The following is an 18,154-nucleotide window of genomic DNA, read 5'->3' as shown; positions in this document are numbered from 1 at the left end:
ATGAGATTTCACTGAGGAGTTAGACCAAAGCTTATATCAGAATTAGCAAAAGAGCCTAATTCAGCCAGAAACGTAACTTTTGACCCAGAACTCAGTTTCGAACAACATACAAAGTTTTTTAGTATCCTGAGTCGGGAAACCTAGAAAACCACTCCATTCGCTGATCTGAGCTTTCCCTAAGGAGTTAGACCAAGCTTATATCAGATTTGGCAGAAGAGTGCAATTCAGCCAGAAACGTAACTTTTGACCCACAACGCAGTTTCGAATAACATAAACACGTTAATGGTGTCCTGAGTCGGGGAAGCTAAAAAACCACTCCATTCGCTGATCTGAGCTTTCCCTGAGGAGATAGACCAAAGCTTACATCAGAATTAGCAAAAGAGCCTAATTCAGCAAGAAATGTAACTTTTGACCCAGAACACAGTTTCAAATAACATACACATGTTACTGGTGTTCTGTCGGGGAAGGTAAAAAAAGCCAAACCATTCGCTGATATGAGCTTTCACTGAGGAGTTAGACCAAAGCTTATATCAGATTTGGCAAAAGAGTGCAATTCAGCCAGAAACGTAACTTTTGACCCACAACGCAGTTTCGAATAACATAAAGACGTTAATGGTGTCCTGAGTCGGGGAAGCTAAAAAACCACTCCATTCGCTGATCTGAGCTTTCCCTGAGGAGATAGACGAAAGCTTATATTAGAATTGGCAAAAGAGCCTAATTCAGCCAGAAACGTAACTTTTGACTCAGAGCTCAGTTTCGAACAACATACAAAGTTTTGTAGTATCCTGAGTCGGGAAACCTAGAAAACCACTCCATTCGCTGATCTGAGCTTTCCCTGAGGAGTTAGACTAAAGCTTATATTAGAATTGGCAAAATAGCACAATTCAACAAGAAACGTAACTTTTGACCCAGAGCTCAGTTTCCAATAACATACAATTGTTAGTGGAGTCCTGAGTCGGGGAAGCTAAAAAACCACTCCATTCGCTTATCTGAGCTTTCACTGAGGAGTTAGACCAAAGCTTATATCAGAATTGGCAAAAGAGCCGAATTCAGCCAGAAATGTAACTTTTGACCCAGAGCTCAGTTTTGAAAAACATAAACACATTAATGGTGTCCAGAGTCGAGGAAGCTAAAAGACCACTCCATTCGAGGATCTGCGCTTTCCCTGAGGAGTTAGACCAAAGCTTATATCAGATTTGGCAAAAGAGTGCAATTCAGCCAGAAACGTAACTTTTGACCCAGAGCTCAGTTTTGAATTACATACACATGTTAGTGGTGTCCTGAGTCGGGGAAGCTAAAAAACCACTCCATTCGCTGATCTGAGCTTTCCCTGAGGAGATAGACCAAAGCTTACATCAGAATTAGCAAAAGAGCCTAATTCAGCCAGAAACGTAACTTTTGACCCAGAGCTCAGTTTCGAACAACATACATATGTTAGTGGTGTCCTGAGTCGGGGAAGCTAAAAAAACCACTCCATTCGCTGATCTGAGCTTTCCCTAAGGAGTTAGACCAAAGCTTATATCAGATTTGGCAAAAGAGTGCAATTCAGCCAGAAACGTAACTTTTGACACAGAGCTCAGTTTCGAACAACATACATATGTTAGTGGAGTCCTGAGTCGGGGAAGCTAAAAAACCACTCCATTCGCTGATCTGAGCTTTCCCTGAGGAGTTAGACCAAAGCTTATATTAGAATTAACAAAATAGCACAATTCAGCCAGAAACGTAACTTTTGACCCAGAGCTCAGTTTCGAACAACATACATATGTTAGTGGTGTCCTGAGTCGGGGAAGCTAAAAAACCACTCCATTCGCTGATCTGAGCTTTCCCTAAGGAGTTAGACCAAAGCTTATATCAGATTTGGCAAAAGAGTGCAATTCAGCCAGAAACGTAACTTTTGACCCAGAGCTCAGTTTTGAATTACATACACATGTTAGTGGTGTCCTGAGTCGGGGAAGCTAAAAAACCACTCCATTCGCTGATCTGAGCTTTCCCTGAGGAGATAGACCAAAGCTTACATCAGAATTAGCAAAAGAGCCTAATTCAGCCAGAAATGTAACTTTTGACCCAGAACACAGTTTCGAATAACATACACATGTTACTGGTGTTCTGTCGGGGAAGGTAAAAAAAGCCACAGCATTCGCTGAAATGAGCTTTCACTGAGGAGTTAGACCAAAGCTTATATCAGAATTAGCAAAAGAGCCTAATTCGGCCAGAAACGTAACTTTTGACCCAGAGCTCAGTTTCGAACAACATACAAAGTTTTGTAGTATCCTGAGTCGGGAAACCTAGAAAACCACTCCATTCTCTGATCTGAGCTTTCCCTGAGGAGTTAGACGAAAGCTTATATTAGAATTGGCAAAATAGCACAATTCAACAAGAAAGGTAACTTTTGACCCAGAGCTCAGTTTCCAATAACATACAATTGTTAGTGGAGTACTGAGTCGGGGAAGCTAAAAAACCACTCCATTCGCTGATCTGAGCTTTCACTGAGGAGTTAGACCAAAGCTTACATCAGAATTAGCAAAGGAGCCTAATTCAGCCAGAAATGTAACTTTTGACCCAGAACACTGTTTCGAATAACATACACATGTTACTGGTGTTCTGTCGGGGAAGGTAAAAAAAGCCACAGCATTCGCTGATATGAGCTTTCACTGAGGAGTTAGACTAAAGCTTATATCAGAATTAGCAAAAGAGCCTAATTCAGCCAGAAACGTAACGTTTGACCCAGAACTCAGTTTCGAACAACATACAAAGTTTTGTAGTATCCTGAGTCGGGAAACCTAGAAAACCACTCCATTCGCTGATCTGAGCTTTCCCTAAGGAGTTAGACCAAAGCTTATATCAGATTTGGTAGAAGAGTGCAATTCAGCCAGAAACGTAACTTTTGACCCACAACGCAGTTTCGAATAACATAAACACGTTAATGGTGTCCTGAGTCGGGGAAGCTAAAAAGCACTCCATTCGCTGATCTGAGCTTTCCCTGAGGAGATAGTCCAAAGCTTACATCAGAATTAGCAAAAGAGCCTAATTCAGCAAGAAATGTAACTTTTGACCCAGAACACAGTTTCAAATAACATACACATGTTACTGGTGTTCTGTCGGGGAAGGTAAAAAAAGCCAAACCATTCGCTGATATGAGCTTTCACTGAGGAGTTAGACCAAAGCTTATATCAGATTTGGCAAAAGAGTGCAATTCAGCCAGAAACGTAACTTTTGACCCACAACGCAGTTTCGAATAACATAAACACGTTAATGGTGTCCTGAGTCGGGGAAGCTAAAAAACCACTCCATTCGCTGATCTGAGCTTTCCCTGAGGAGATAGACGAAAGCTTATATTAGAATTGGCAAAAGAGCCTAATTCAGCCAGAAACGTAACTTTTGACTCAGAGCTCAGTTTCGAACAACATACAAAGTTTTGTAGTATCCTGAGTCGGGAAACCTAGAAAACCACTCCATTCGCTGATCTGAGCTTTCCCTGAGGAGTTAGACGAAAGCTTATATTAGAATTGGCAAAATAGCACAATTCAACAAGAAACGTAACTTTTGACCCAGAGCTCAGTTTCCAATAACATACAATTGTTAGTGGAGTCCTGAGTCGGGGAAGCTAAAAAACCACTCCATTCGCTTATCTGAGCTTTCACTGAGGAGTTAGACCAAAGCTTATATCAGAATTGGCAAAAGAGCCCAATTCAGCCAGAAATGTAACTTTTGACCCAGAGCTCAGTTTTGAAAAACATAAACACATTAATGGTGTCCAGAGTCGAGGAAGCTAAAAGACCACTCCATTCGAGGATCTGCGCTTTCCCTGAGGAGTTAGACCAAAGCTTATATCAGATTTGGCAAAAGAGTGCAATTCAGCCAGAAACGTAACTTTTGACCCAGAGCTCAGTTTTGAATTACATACACATGTTAGTGGTGTCCTAAGTCGGGGAAGCTAAAAAACCACTCCATTCGCTGATCTGAGCTTTCCCTGAGGAGATAGACCAAAGCTTACATCAGAATTAGCAAAAGAGCCTAATTCAGCCAGAAACGTAACTTTTGACCCAGAGCTCAGTTTCGAACAACATACATATGTTAGTGGTGTCCTGAGTCGGGGAAGCTAAAAAAACCACTCCATTCGCTGATCTGAGCTTTCCCTAAGGAGTTAGACCAAAGCTTATATCAGATTTGGCAAAAGAGTGCAATTCAGCCAGAAACGTAACTTTTGACCCAGAGCTCAGTTTTGAATTACATACACATGTTAGTGGTGTCCTGAGTCGGGGAAGCTAAAAAACCACTCCATTCGCTGATCTGAGCTTTCCCTGAGGAGATAGACCAAAGCTTACATCAGAATTAGCAAAAGAGCCTAATTCAGCCAGAAATGTAACTTTTGACCCAGAACACAGTTTCGAATAACATACACATGTTACTGGTGTTCTGTCGGGGAAGGTAAAAAAAGCCACAGCATTCGCTGAAATGAGCTTTCACTGAGGAGTTAGACCAAAGCTTATATCAGAATTAGCAAAAGAGCCTAATTCAGCCAGAAACGTAACTTTTGACCCAGAGCTCAGTTTCGAACAACATACAAAGTTTTGTAGTATCCTGAGTCGGGAAACCTAGAAAACCACTCCATTCGCTGATCTGAGCTTTCCCTGAGGAGTTAGACGAAAGCTTATATTAGAATTGGCAAAATAGCACAATTCAACAAGAAAGGTAACTTTTGACCCAGAGCTCAGTTTCCAATAACATACAATTGTTAGTGGAGTCCTGAGTCGGGGAAGCTAAAAAACCACTCCATTCGCTGATCTGAGTTTTCACTGAGGAGTTAGACCAAAGCTTACATCAGAATTAGCAAAAGAGCCTAATTCAGCCAGAAATGTAACTTTTGACCCAGAACACAGTTTCGAATAACATACACATGTTACTGGTGTTCTGTCGGGGAAGGTAAAAAAAGCCACAGCATTCGCTGATATGAGCTTTCACTGAGGAGTTAGACCAAAGCTTATATCAGAATTAGCAAAAGAGCCTAATTCAGCCAGAAACGTAACGTTTGACCCAGAACTCAGTTTCGAACAACATACAAAGTTTTGTAGTATCCTGAGTCGGGAAACCTAGAAAACCACTCCATTCGCTGATCTGAGCTTTCCCTAAGGAGTTAGACCAAAGCTTATATCAGATTTGGCAGAAGAGTGCAATTCAGCCAGAAACGTAACTTTTGACCCACAACGCAGTTTCGAATAACATAAACACGTTAATGGTGTCCTGAGTCGGGGAAGCTAAAAAACCACTCCATTCGCTGATCTGAGCTTTCCCTGAGGAGATAGACCAAAGCTTACATCAGAATTAGCAAAAGAGCCTAATTCAACAAGAAATGTAACTTTTGACCCAGAACACAGTTTCAAATAACATACACATGTTACTGGTGTTCTGTCGGGGAAGGTAAAAAAAGCCAAACCATTCGCTGATATGAGCTTTCACTGAGGAGTTAGACCAAAGCTTATATCAGATTTGGCAAAAGAGTGCAATTCAGCCAGAAACGTAACTTTTGACCCACAACGCAGTTTCGAATAACATAAACACGTTAATGGTGTCCTGAGTCGGGGAAGCTAAAAAACCACTCCATTCGCTGATCTGAGCTTTCCCTGAGGAGATAGACGAAAGCTTATATTAGAATTGGCAAAAGAGCCTAATTCAGCCAGAAACGTAACTTTTGACTCAGAGCTCAGTTTCGAACAACATACAAAGTTTTGTAGTATCCTGAGTCGGGAAACCTAGAAAACCACTCCATTCGCTGATCTGAGCTTTCCCTGAGGAGTTAGACGAAAGCTTATATTAGAATTGGCAAAATAGCACAATTCAACAAGAAACGTAACTTTTGACCCAGAGCTCAGTTTCCAATAACATACAATTGTTAGTGGAGTCCTGAGTCGGGGAAGCTAAAAAACCACTCCATTCGCTTATCTGAGCTTTCACTGAGGAGTTAGACCAAAGCTTATATCAGAATTGGCAAAAGAGCCCAATTCAGCCAGAAATGTAACTTTTGACCCAGAGCTCAGTTTCGAACAACATACATATGTTAGTGGTGTCCTGAGTCGGGAAACCTAGAAAACCACTCCATTCGCTGATCTGAGCTTTCCCTAAGGAGTTAGACCAAAGCTTATATCAGATTTGGCAGAAGAGTGCAATTCAGCCAGAAACGTAACTTTTGACCCACAACGCAGTTTCGAATAACATAAACACGTTAATGGTGTCCTGAGTCGGGGAAGCTAAAAAACCACTCCATTCGCTGATCTGAGCTTTCCCTGAGGAGATAGTCCAAAGCTTACATCAGAATTAGCAAAAGAGCCTAATTCAGCAAGAAATGTAACTTTTGACCCAGAACACAGTTTCAAATAACATACACATGTTACTGGTGTTCTGTCGGGGAAGGTAAAAAAAGCCAAACCATTCGCTGATATGAGCTTTCACTGAGGAGTTAGACCAAAGCTTATATCAGATTTGGCAAAAGAGTGCAATTCAGCCAGAAACGTAACTTTTGACCCACAACGCAGTTTCGAATAACATAAACACGTTAATGGTGTCCTGAGTCGGGGAAGCTAAAAAACCACTCCATTCGCTGATCTGAGCTTTCCCTGAGGAGATAGATGAAAGCTTATATTAGAATTGGCAAAATAGCACAATTCAACAAGAAACGTAACTTTTGACCCAGAGCTCAGTTTCCAATAACATACAATTGTTAGTGGAGTCCTGAGTCGGGGAAGCTAAAAAACCACTCCATTCGCTTATCTGAGCTTTCACTGAGGAGTTAGACCAAAGCTTATATCAGAATTGGCAAAAGAGCCCAATTCAGCCAGAAATGTAACTTTTGACCCAGAGCTCAGTTTTGAAAAACATAAACACATTAATGGTGTCCAGAGTCGAGGAAGCTAAAAGACCACTCCATTCGAGGATCTGCGCTTTCCCTGAGGAGTTAGACCAAAGCTTATATCAGATTTGGCAAAAGAGTGCAATTCAGCCAGAAACGTAACTTTTGACCCAGAGCTCAGTTTTGAATTACATACACATGTTAGTGGTGTCCTAAGTCGGGGAAGCTAAAAAACCACTCCATTCGCTGATCTGAGCTTTCCCTGAGGAGATAGACCAAAGCTTACATCAGAATTAGCAAAAGAGCCTAATTCAGCCAGAAACGTAACTTTTGACCCAGAGCTCAGTTTCGAACAACATACATCTGTTAGTGGTGTCCTGAGTCGGGGAAGCTAAAAAAACCACTCCATTCGCTGATCTGAGCTTTCCCTAAGGAGTTAGACCAAAGCTTATATCAGATTTGGCAAAAGAGTGCAATTCAGCCAGAAACGTAACTTTTGACACAGAGCTCAGTTTCGAACAACATACATATGTTAGTGGAGTCCTGAGTCGGGGAAGCTAAAAAACCACTCCATTCGCTGATCTGAGCTTTCCCTGAGGAGTTAGACCAAAGCTTATATTAGAATTAACAAAATAGCACAATTCAGCCAGAAACGTAACTTTTGACCCAGAGCTCAGTTTCGAACAACATACATATGTTAGTGGTGTCCTGAGTCGGGGAAGCTAAAAAACCACTCCATTCGCTGATCTGAGCTTTCCCTAAGGAGTTAGACCAAAGCTTATATCAGATTTGGCAAAAGAGTGCAATTCAGCCAGAAACGTAACTTTTGACCCAGAGCTCAGTTTTGAATTACATACACATGTTAGTGGTGTCCTGAGTCGGGGAAGCTAAAAAACCACTCCATTCGCTGATCTGAGCTTTCCCTGAGGAGATAGACCAAAGCTTACATCAGAATTAGCAAAAGAGCCTAATTCAGCCAGAAATGTAACTTTTGACCCAGAACACAGTTTCGAATAGCATACACATGTTACTGGTGTTCTGTCGGGGAAGGTAAAAAAAGCCACAGCATTCGCTGAAATGAGCTTTCACTGAGGAGTTAGACCAAAGCTTATATCAGAATTAGCAAAAGAGCCTAATTCAGCCAGAAACGTAACTTTTGACCCAGAGCTCAGTTTCGAACAACATACAAAGTTTTGTAGTATCCTGAGTCGGGAAACCTAGAAAACCACTCCATTCGCTGATCTGAGCTTTCCCTGAGGAGTTAGACGAAAGCTTATATTAGAATTGGCAAAATAGCACAATTCAACAAGAAAGGTAACTTTTGACCCAGAGCTCAGTTTCCAATAACATACAATTGTTAGTGGAGTCCTGAGTCGGGGAAGCTAAAAAACCACTCCATTCGCTTATCTGAGCTTTCACTGAGGAGTTAGACCAAAGCTTATATCAGAATTGGCAAAAGAGCCCAATTCAGCCAGAAATGTAACTTTTGACCCAGAGCTCAGTTTTGAAAAACATAAACACATTAATGGTGTCCAGAGTCGAGGAAGCTAAAAGACCACTCCATTCGAGGATCTGCGCTTTCCCTGAGGAGTTAGACCAAAGCTTATATCAGATTTGGCAAAAGAGTGCAATTCAGCCAGAAACGTAACTTTTGACCCAGAGCTCAGTTTTGAATTACATACACATGTTAGTGGTGTCCTAAGTCGGGGAAGCTAAAAAACCACTCCATTCGCTGATCTGAGCTTTCCCTGAGGAGATAGACCAAAGCTTACATCAGAATTAGCAAAAGAGCCTAATTCAGCCAGAAACGTAACTTTTGACCCAGAGCTCAGTTTCGAACAACATACATATGTTAGTGGTGTCCTGAGTCGGGGAAGCTAAAAAAACCACTCCATTCGCTGATCTGAGCTTTCCCTAAGGAGTTAGACCAAAGCTTATATCAGATTTGGCAAAAGAGTGCAATTCAGCCAGAAACGTAACTTTTGACACAGAGCTCAGTTTCGAACAACATACATATGTTAGTGGAGTCCTGAGTCGGGGAAGCTAAAAAACCACTCCATTCGCTGATCTGAGCTTTCCCTGAGGAGTTAGACCAAAGCTTATATTAGAATTAACAAAATAGCACAATTCAGCCAGAAACGTAACTTTTGACCCAGAGCTCAGTTTCGAACAGCATACATATGTTAGTGGTGTCCTGAGTCGGGGAAGCTAAAAAACCACTCCATTCGCTGATCTGAGCTTTCCCTAAGGAGTTAGACCAAAGCTTATATCAGATTTGGCAAAAGAGTGCAATTCAGCCAGAAATGTAACTTTTGACCCAGAGCTCAGTTTTGAATTACATACACATGTTAGTGGTGTCCTGAGTCGGGGAAGCTAAAAAACCACTCCATTCGCTGATCTGAGCTTTCCCTGAGGAGATAGACCAAAGCTTACATCAGAATTAGCAAAAGAGCCTAATTCAGCCAGAAATGTAACTTTTGACCCAGAACACAGTTTCGAATAACATACACATGTTACTGGTGTTCTGTCGGGGAAGGTAAAAAAAGCCACAGCATTCGCTGATATGAGCTTTCACTGAGGAGTTAGACCAAAACTTATATCAGAATTAGCAAAAGAGCCTAATTCAGCCAGAAACGTAACTTTTGACCCAGAGCTCAGTTTCGAACAACATACAAAGTTTTGTAGTATCCTGAGTCGGGAAACCTAGAAAACCACTCCATTCGCTGATCTGAGCTTTCCCTGAGGAGTTAGACGAAAGCTTATATTAGAATTGGCAAAATAGCACAATTCAACAAGAAACGTAACTTTTGACCCAGAGCTCAGTTTCCAATAACATACAATTGTTAGTGGAGTCCTGAGTCGGGGAAGCTAAAAAACCACTCCATTCGCTGATCTGAGCTTTCACTGAGGAGTTAGACCAAAGCTTACATCAGAATTAGCAAAAGAGTCTAATTCAGCCAGAAACGTAACTTTTGACCCAGAGCTCAGTTTCGAACAACATACATATGTTAGTGGTGTCCTGAGTCGGGGAAGCTAAAAAAACCACTCCATTCGCTGATCTGAGCTTTCCCTAAGGAGTTAGACCAAAGCTTATATCAGATTTGGCAAAAGAGTGCAATTCAGCCAGAAACGTAACTTTTGACACAGAGCTCAGTTTCGAACAACATACATATGTTAGTGGAGTCCTGAGTCGGGGAAGCTAAAAAACCACTCCATTCGCTGATCTGAGCTTTCCCTGAGGAGTTAGACCAAAGCTTATATTAGAATTAACAAAATAGCACAATTCAGCCAGAAACGTAACTTTTGACCCAGAGCTCAGTTTCGAACAACATACATATGTTAGTGGTGTCCTGAGTCGGGGAAGCTAAAAAACCACTCCATTCGCTGATCTGAGCTTTCCCTAAGGAGTTAGACCAAAGCTTATATCAGATTTGGCAAAAGGGGTGCAATTCAGCCAGAAACGTAACTTTTGACCCAGAGCTCAGTTTTGAATTACATACACATCTTAGTGGTGTCCTGAGTCGGGGAAGCTAAAAAACCACTCCATTCGCTGATCTGAGCTTTCCCTGAGGAGATAGACCAAAGCTTACATCAGAATTAGCAAAAGAGCCTAATTCAGCCAGAAATGTAACTTTTGACCCAGAACACAGTTTCGAATAACATACACATGTTACTGGTGTTCTGTCGGGGAAGGTAAAAAAAGCCACAGCCTTCGCTGATATGAGCTTTCACTGAGGAGTTAGACCAAAGCTTATATCAGAATTAGCAAAAGAGCCTAATTCAGCCAGAAACGTAACTTTTGACCCAGAGCTCAGTTTCGAACAACATACAAAGTTTTGTAGTATCCTGAGTCGGGAAACCTAGAAAACCACTCCATTCGCTGATCTGAGCTTTCCCTGAGGAGTTAGACGAAAGCTTATATTAGAATTGGCAAAATAGCACAATTCAACAAGAAACGTAACTTTTGACCCAGAGCTCAGATTCCAATAACATACAATTGTTAGTGGAGTCCTGAGTCGGGGAAGCTAAAAAACCACTCCATTCGCTGATCTGAGCTTTCACTGAGGAGTTAGACCAAAGCTTACATCAGAATTAGCAAAAGAGTCTAATTCAGCAAGAAACGTAACTTTTGACCCAGAGCTCAGTTTCGAACAACATACATATGTTAGTGGTGTCCTGAGTCGGGGAAGCTAAAAAAACCACTCCATTCGCTGATCTGAGCTTTCCCTAAGGAGTTAGACCAAAGCTTATATCAGATTTGGCAAAAGAGTGCAATTCAGCCAGAAACGTAACTTTTGACACAGAGCTCAGTTTCGAACAACATACATATGTTAGTGGAGTCCTGAGTCGGGGAAGCTAAAAAACCACTCCATTCGCTGATCTGAGCTTTCCCTGAGGAGTTAGACCAAAGCTTATATTAGAATTAACAAAATAGCACAATTCAGCCAGAAACGTAACTTTTGACCCAGAGCTCAGTTTCGAACAACATACATATGTTAGTGGTGTCCTGAGTCGGGGAAGCTAAAAAAAAACTCCATTCGCTGATCTGAGCTTTCCCTAAGGAGTTAGACCAAAGCTTATATCAGATTTGGCAAAAGAGTGCAATTCAGCCAGAAACGTAACTTTTGACCCAGAGCTCAGTTTTGAATTACATATACATCTTAGTGGTGTCCTGAGTCGGGGAAGCTAAAAAACCACTCCATTCGCTGATCTGAGCTTTCCCTGAGGAGATAGACCAAAGCTTACATCAGAATTAGCAAAAGAGCCTAATTCAGCCAGAAATGTAACTTTTGACCCAGAACACAGTTTCGAATAACATACACATGTTACTGGTGTTCTGTCGGGGAAGGTAAAAAAAGCCACAGCATTCGCTGATATGAGCTTTCACTGAGGAGTTAGACCAAAGCTTATATCAGAATTAGCAAAAGAGCCTAATTCAGCCAGAAACGTAACTTTTGACCCAGAGCTCAGTTTCGAACAACATACAAAGTTTTGTAGTATCCTGAGTCGGGAAACCTAGAAAACCACTCCATTCGCTGATCTGAGCTTTCCCTGAGGAGTTAGACGAAAGCTTATATTAGAATTGGCAAAATAGCACAATTCAACAAGAAACGTAACTTTTGACCCAGAGCTCAGTTTCCAATAACATACAATTGTTAGTGGAGTCCTGAGTCGGGGAAGCTAAAAAACCACTTCATTCGCTGATCTGAGCTTTCACTGAGGAGTTAGACCAAAGCTTACATCAGAATTAGCAAAAGAGCCTAATTCAGCAAGAAACGTAAATTTGACCCAGAGCTCAGTTTCGAACAACATACATATGTTAGTGGTGTCCTGAGTCGGGGAAGCTAAAAAAACCACTCCATTCGCTGATCTGAGCTTTCCCTAAGGAGTTAGACCAAAGCTTATATCAGATTTGGCAAAAGAGTGCAATTCAGCCAGAAACGTAACTTTTGACACAGAGCTCAGTTTCGAACAACATACATATGTTAGTGGAGTCCTGAGTCGGGGAAGCTAAAAAACCACTCCATTCGCTGTTCTGAGCTTTCCCTGAGGAGTTAGACCAAAGCTTATATTAGAATTAACAAAATAGCACAATTCAGCCAGAAACGTAACTTTTGACCCAGAGCTCAGTTTCGAACAACATACATATGTTAGTGGTGTCCTGAGTCGGGGAAGCTAAAAAACCACTCCATTCGCTGATCTGAGCTTTCCCTAAGGAGTTAGACCAAAGCTTATATCAGATTTGGCAAAAGAGTGCAATTCAGCCAGAAACGTAACTTTTGACCCAGAGCTCAGTTTTGAATTACATACACATCTTAGTGGTGTCCTGAGTCGGGGAAGCTAAAAAACCACTCCATTCGCTGATCTGAGCTTTCCCTGAGGAGATAGACCAAAGCTTACATCAGAATTGGCAAAAGAGCCTAATTCAGCCAGAAATGTAACTTTTGACCCAGAACACAGTTTCGAATAACATACACATGTTACTGGTGTTCTGTCGGGGAAGGTAAAAAAAGCCACAGCATTCGCTGATATGAGCTTTCACTGAGGAGTTAGACCAAAGCTTATATGAGAATTAGCAAAAGAGCCTAATTCAGCCAGAAACGTAACTTTTGACCCAGAGCTCAGTTTCGAACAAGATACAAAGTTTTGTAGTATCCTGAGTCGGGAAACCTAGAAAACCACTCCATTCGCTGATCTGAGCTTTCCCTGAGGAGTTAGACGAAAGCTTATATTAGAATTGGCAAAATAGCACAATTCAACAAGAAACGTAACTTTTGACCCAGAGCTCAGTTTCCAATAACATACAATTGTTAGTGGAGTCCTGAGTCGGGGAAGCTAAAAAACCACTCCATTCGCTGATCTGAGCTTTCACTGAGGAGTTAGACCAAAGCTTACATCAGAATTAGCAAAAGAGCCTAATTCAGCAAGAAACGTAACTTTTGACCCAGAGCTCAGTTTCGAACAACATACATATGTTAGTGGTGTCCTGAGTCGGGGAAGCTAAAAAAACCACTCCATTCGCTGATCTGAGCTTTCCCTAAGGAGTTAGACCAAAGCTTATATCAGATTTGGCAAAAGAGTGCAATTCAGCCAGAAACGTAACTTTTGACCCACAACGCAGTTTCGAATAACATAAACACGTTAATGGTGTCCTGAGTCGGGGAAGCTAAAAAACCACTCCATTCGCTGATCTGAGCTTTCCCTGAGATAGACCAAAGCTTACATCAGAATTAGCAAAAGAGCCTAATTCAGCCAGAAACGTAACTTTTGACACAGATCTAAGTTTCGAATAACATACAAATGTTAGTCGTGTCCTTTCGAGGAAGGTAAAAAAAAAACCACCATTCGCTGATATGAGCTTTCCCTGAGGAGTTAGACCAAAGCTTATATCAGAATTGGCAAAAGAGCCCAATTGAGCCACAAACGTAACTTTTGACCCAGAGCTCAGTTTTGAATTACATACACATGTTAGTGGTGTCCTGAGTTGGGGAAGCTAAAAAACCACTCCATTCGCTGATCTGAGCTTTCCCTAAGGAGTTAGACCAAAGCTTATATCAGATTTGGCAAAAGAGTGCAATTCAGCCAGAAACGTAACTTTTGACACAGAGCTCAGTTTCGAACAACATACATATGTTAGTGGAGTCCTGATTTCGGGGAAGCTAAAAAACTACTCCATTCGCTGATCTGAGCTTTCCCTGAGGAGTTAGACCAAAGCTTATATTAGAATTGGCAAAATAGCACAATTCAGCCAGAAACGTAACTTTTGACCCAGTGCTCAGTTTCGAACAACATACATATGTTACTGGTGTTCTGTCGGGGAAGGTAAAAAAAGCCAAACCATTCGCTGATATGAGCTTTCACTGAGGAGTTAGACCAAAGCTTATATCAGATTTGGCAAAAGAGTGCAATTCAGCCAGAAACGTAACTTTTGACCCACAACGCAGTTTCGAATAACATAAACACGTTAATGGTGTCCTGAGTCGGGGAAGCTAAAAAACCACTCCATTCGCTGATCTGAGCTTTCCCTGAGGAGATAGACCAAAGCTTACATCAGAATTAGCAAAAGAGCCTAATTCAGCCAGAAATGTAACTTTTGACCCAGAACACAGTTTCGAATAACATACACATGTTACTGGTGTTCTGTCGGGGAAGGTAAAAAAAGCCACAGGATTCGCTGATATGAGCTTTCACTGAGGAGTTAGACCAAAGCTTATATCAGAATTAGCAAAAGAGCCTAATTCAGCCAGAAACGTAACTTTTGACCCAGAACTCAGTTTCGAACAACATACAAAGTTTTGTAGTATCCTGAGTCGGGAAACCTAGAAAACCACTCCATTCGCTGATCTGAGCTTTCCCTAAGGAGTTAGACCAAAGCTTATATCAGATTTGGCAGAAGAGTGCAATTCAGCCAGAAACGTAACTTTTGACCCAGTGCTCAGTTTCGAACAACATACATATGTTACTGGTGTTCTGTCGGGGAAGGTAAAAAAAGCCAAACCATTCGCTGATATGAGCTTTCACTGAGGAGTTAGACCAAAGCTTATATCAGATTTGGCAAAAGAGTGCAATTCAGCCAGAAACGTAACTTTTGACCCACAACGCAGTTTCGAATAACATAAACACGTTAATGGTGTCCTGAGTCGGGGAAGCTAAAAAACCACTCCATTCGCTGATCTGAGCTTTCCCTGAGGAGATAGACCAAAGCTTACATCAGAATTAGCAAAAGAGCCTAATTCAGCCAGAAAGGTAACTTTTGACCCAGAACACAGTTTCGAATAACATACACATGTTACTGGTGTTCTGTCGGGGAAGGTAAAAAAAGCCACAGGATTCGCTGATATGAGCTTTCACTGAGGAGTTAGACCAAAGCTTATATCAGAATTAGCAAAAGAGCCTAATTCAGCCAGAAACGTAACTTTTGACCCAGAACTCAGTTTCGAACAACATACAAAGTTTTGTAGTATCCTGAGTCGGGAAACCTAGAAAACCACTCCATTCGCTGATCTGAGCTTTCCCTAAGGAGTTAGACCAAAGCTTATATCAGATTTGGCAGAAGAGTGCAATTCAGCCAGAAACGTAACTTTTGACCCACAACGCAGTTTCGAATAACATAAACACGTTAATGGTGTCCTGAGTCGGGGAAGCTAAAAAACCACTCCATTCGCTGATCTGAGCTTTCCCTGAGGAGATAGACCAAAGCTTACATCAGAATTAGCAGAAGAGCCTAATTCAGCAAGAAATGTAACTTTTGACCCAGAACACAGTTTCAAATAACATACACATGTTACTGGTGTTCTGTCGGGGAAGGTAAAAAAAGCCAAACCATTCGCTGATATGAGCTTTCACTGAGGAGTTAGACCAAAGCTTATATTAGATTTGGCAAAAGAGTGCAATTCAGCCAGAAACGTAACTTTTGACCCACAACGCAGTTTCGAATAACATAAACACGTTAATGGTGTCCTGAGTCGGGGAAGCTAAAAAACCACTCCATTCGCTGATCTGAGCTTTCCCTGAGGAGATAGACCAAAGCTTACATCAGAATTAGCAAAAGAGCCTAATTCAGCCAGAAATGTAACTTTTGACACAGAGCTCAGTTTCGAACAACATACATATGTTAGTGGAGTCCTGATTTCGGGGAAGCTAAAAAACTACTCCATTCGCTGATCTGAGCTTTCCCTGAGGAGTTAGACCAAAGCTTATATTAGAATTGGCAAAATAGCACAATTCAGCCAGAAACGTAACTTTTGACCCAGTGCTCAGTTTCGAACAACATACATATGTTACTGGTGTTCTGTCGGGGAAGGTAAAAAAAGCCAAACCATTCGCTGATATGAGCTTTCACTGAGGAGTTAGACCAAAGCTTATATCAGATTTGGCAAAAGAGTGCAATTCAGCCAGAAACGTAACTTTTGACCCACAACGCAGTTTCGAATAACATAAACACGTTAATGGTGTCCTGAGTCGGGGAAGCTAAAAAACCACTCCATTCGCTGATCTGAGCTTTCCCTGAGGAGATAGACCAAAGCTTACATCAGAATTAGCAAAAGAGCCTAATTCAGCCAGAAATGTAACTTTTGACCCAGAACACAGTTTCGAATAACATACACATGTTACTGGTGTTCTGTCGGGGAAGGTAAAAAAAGCCACAGGATTCGCTGATATGAGCTTTCACTGAGGAGTTAGACCAAAGCTTATATCAGAATTAGCAAAAGAGCCTAATTCAGCCAGAAACGTAACTTTTGACCCAGAACTCAGTTTCGAACAACATACAAAGTTTTGTAGTATCCTGAGTCGGGAAACCTAGAAAACCACTCCATTCGCTGATCTGAGCTTTCCCTAAGGAGTTAGACCAAAGCTTATATCAGATTTGGCAGAAGAGTGCAATTCAGCCAGAAACGTAACTTTTGACCCAGTGCTCAGTTTCGAACAACATACATATGTTACTGGTGTTCTGTCGGGGAAGGTAAAAAAAGCCAAACCATTCGCTGATATGAGCTTTCACTGAGGAGTTAGACCAAAGCTTATATCAGATTTGGCAAAAGAGTGCAATTCAGCCAGAAACGTAACTTTTGACCCACAACGCAGTTTCGAATAACATAAACACGTTAATGGTGTCCTGAGTCGGGGAAGCTAAAAAACCACTCCATTCGCTGATCTGAGCTTTCCCTGAGGAGATAGACCAAAGCTTACATCAGAATTAGCAAAAGAGCCTAATTCAGCCAGAAAGGTAACTTTTGACCCAGAACACAGTTTCGAATAACATACACATGTTACTGGTGTTCTGTCGGGGAAGGTAAAAAAAGCCACAGGATTCGCTGATATGAGCTTTCACTGAGGAGTTAGACCAAAGCTTATATCAGAATTAGCAAAAGAGCCTAATTCAGCCAGAAACGTAACTTTTGACCCAGAACTCAGTTTCGAACAACATACAAAGTTTTGTAGTATCCTGAGTCGGGAAACCTAGAAAACCACTCCATTCGCTGATCTGAGCTTTCCCTAAGGAGTTAGACCAAAGCTTATATCAGATTTGGCAGAAGAGTGCAATTCAGCCAGAAACGTAACTTTTGACCCACAACGCAGTTTCGAATAACATAAACACGTTAATGGTGTCCTGAGTCGGGGAAGCTAAAAAACCACTCCATTCGCTGATCTGAGCTTTCCCTGAGGAGATAGACCAAAGCTTACATCAGAATTAGCAGAAGAGCCTAATTCAGCAAGAAATGTAACTTTTGACCCAGAACACAGTTTCAAATAACATACACATGTTACTGGTGTTCTGTCGGGGAAGGTAAAAAAAGCCAAACCATTCGCTGATATGAGCTTTCACTGAGGAGTTAGACCAAAGCTTATATTAGATTTGGCAAAAGAGTGCAATTCAGCCAGAAACGTAACTTTTGACCCACAACGCAGTTTCGAATAACATAAACACGTTAATGGTGTCCTGAGTCGGGGAAGCTAAAAAACCACTCCATTCGCTGATCTGAGCTTTCCCTGAGGAGATAGACCAAAGCTTACATCAGAATTAGCAAAAGAGCCTAATTCAGCCAGAAATGTAACTTTTGACCCAGAACACAGTTTCGAATAACATACACATGTTACTGGTGTTCTGTCGGGGAAGGTAAAAAAAGCCAAACCATTCGCTGATATGAGCTTTCACTGAGGAGTTAGACCAAAGCTTATATTAGATTTGGCAAAAGAGTGCAATTCAGCCAGAAACGTAACTTTTGACCCACAACGCAGTTTCGAATAACATAAACACGTTAATGGTGTCCTGAGTCGGGGAAGCTAAAAAACCACTCCATTCGCTGA

This window comes from Natrix helvetica, assembly GCF_964273705.1.
Source record: "Natrix helvetica genome assembly, chromosome: 8".
Classification (NCBI taxonomy): Eukaryota; Metazoa; Chordata; class Lepidosauria; order Squamata; family Natricidae; genus Natrix; species Natrix helvetica.
Note: the sequence above shows the minus strand (reverse complement) of the source record.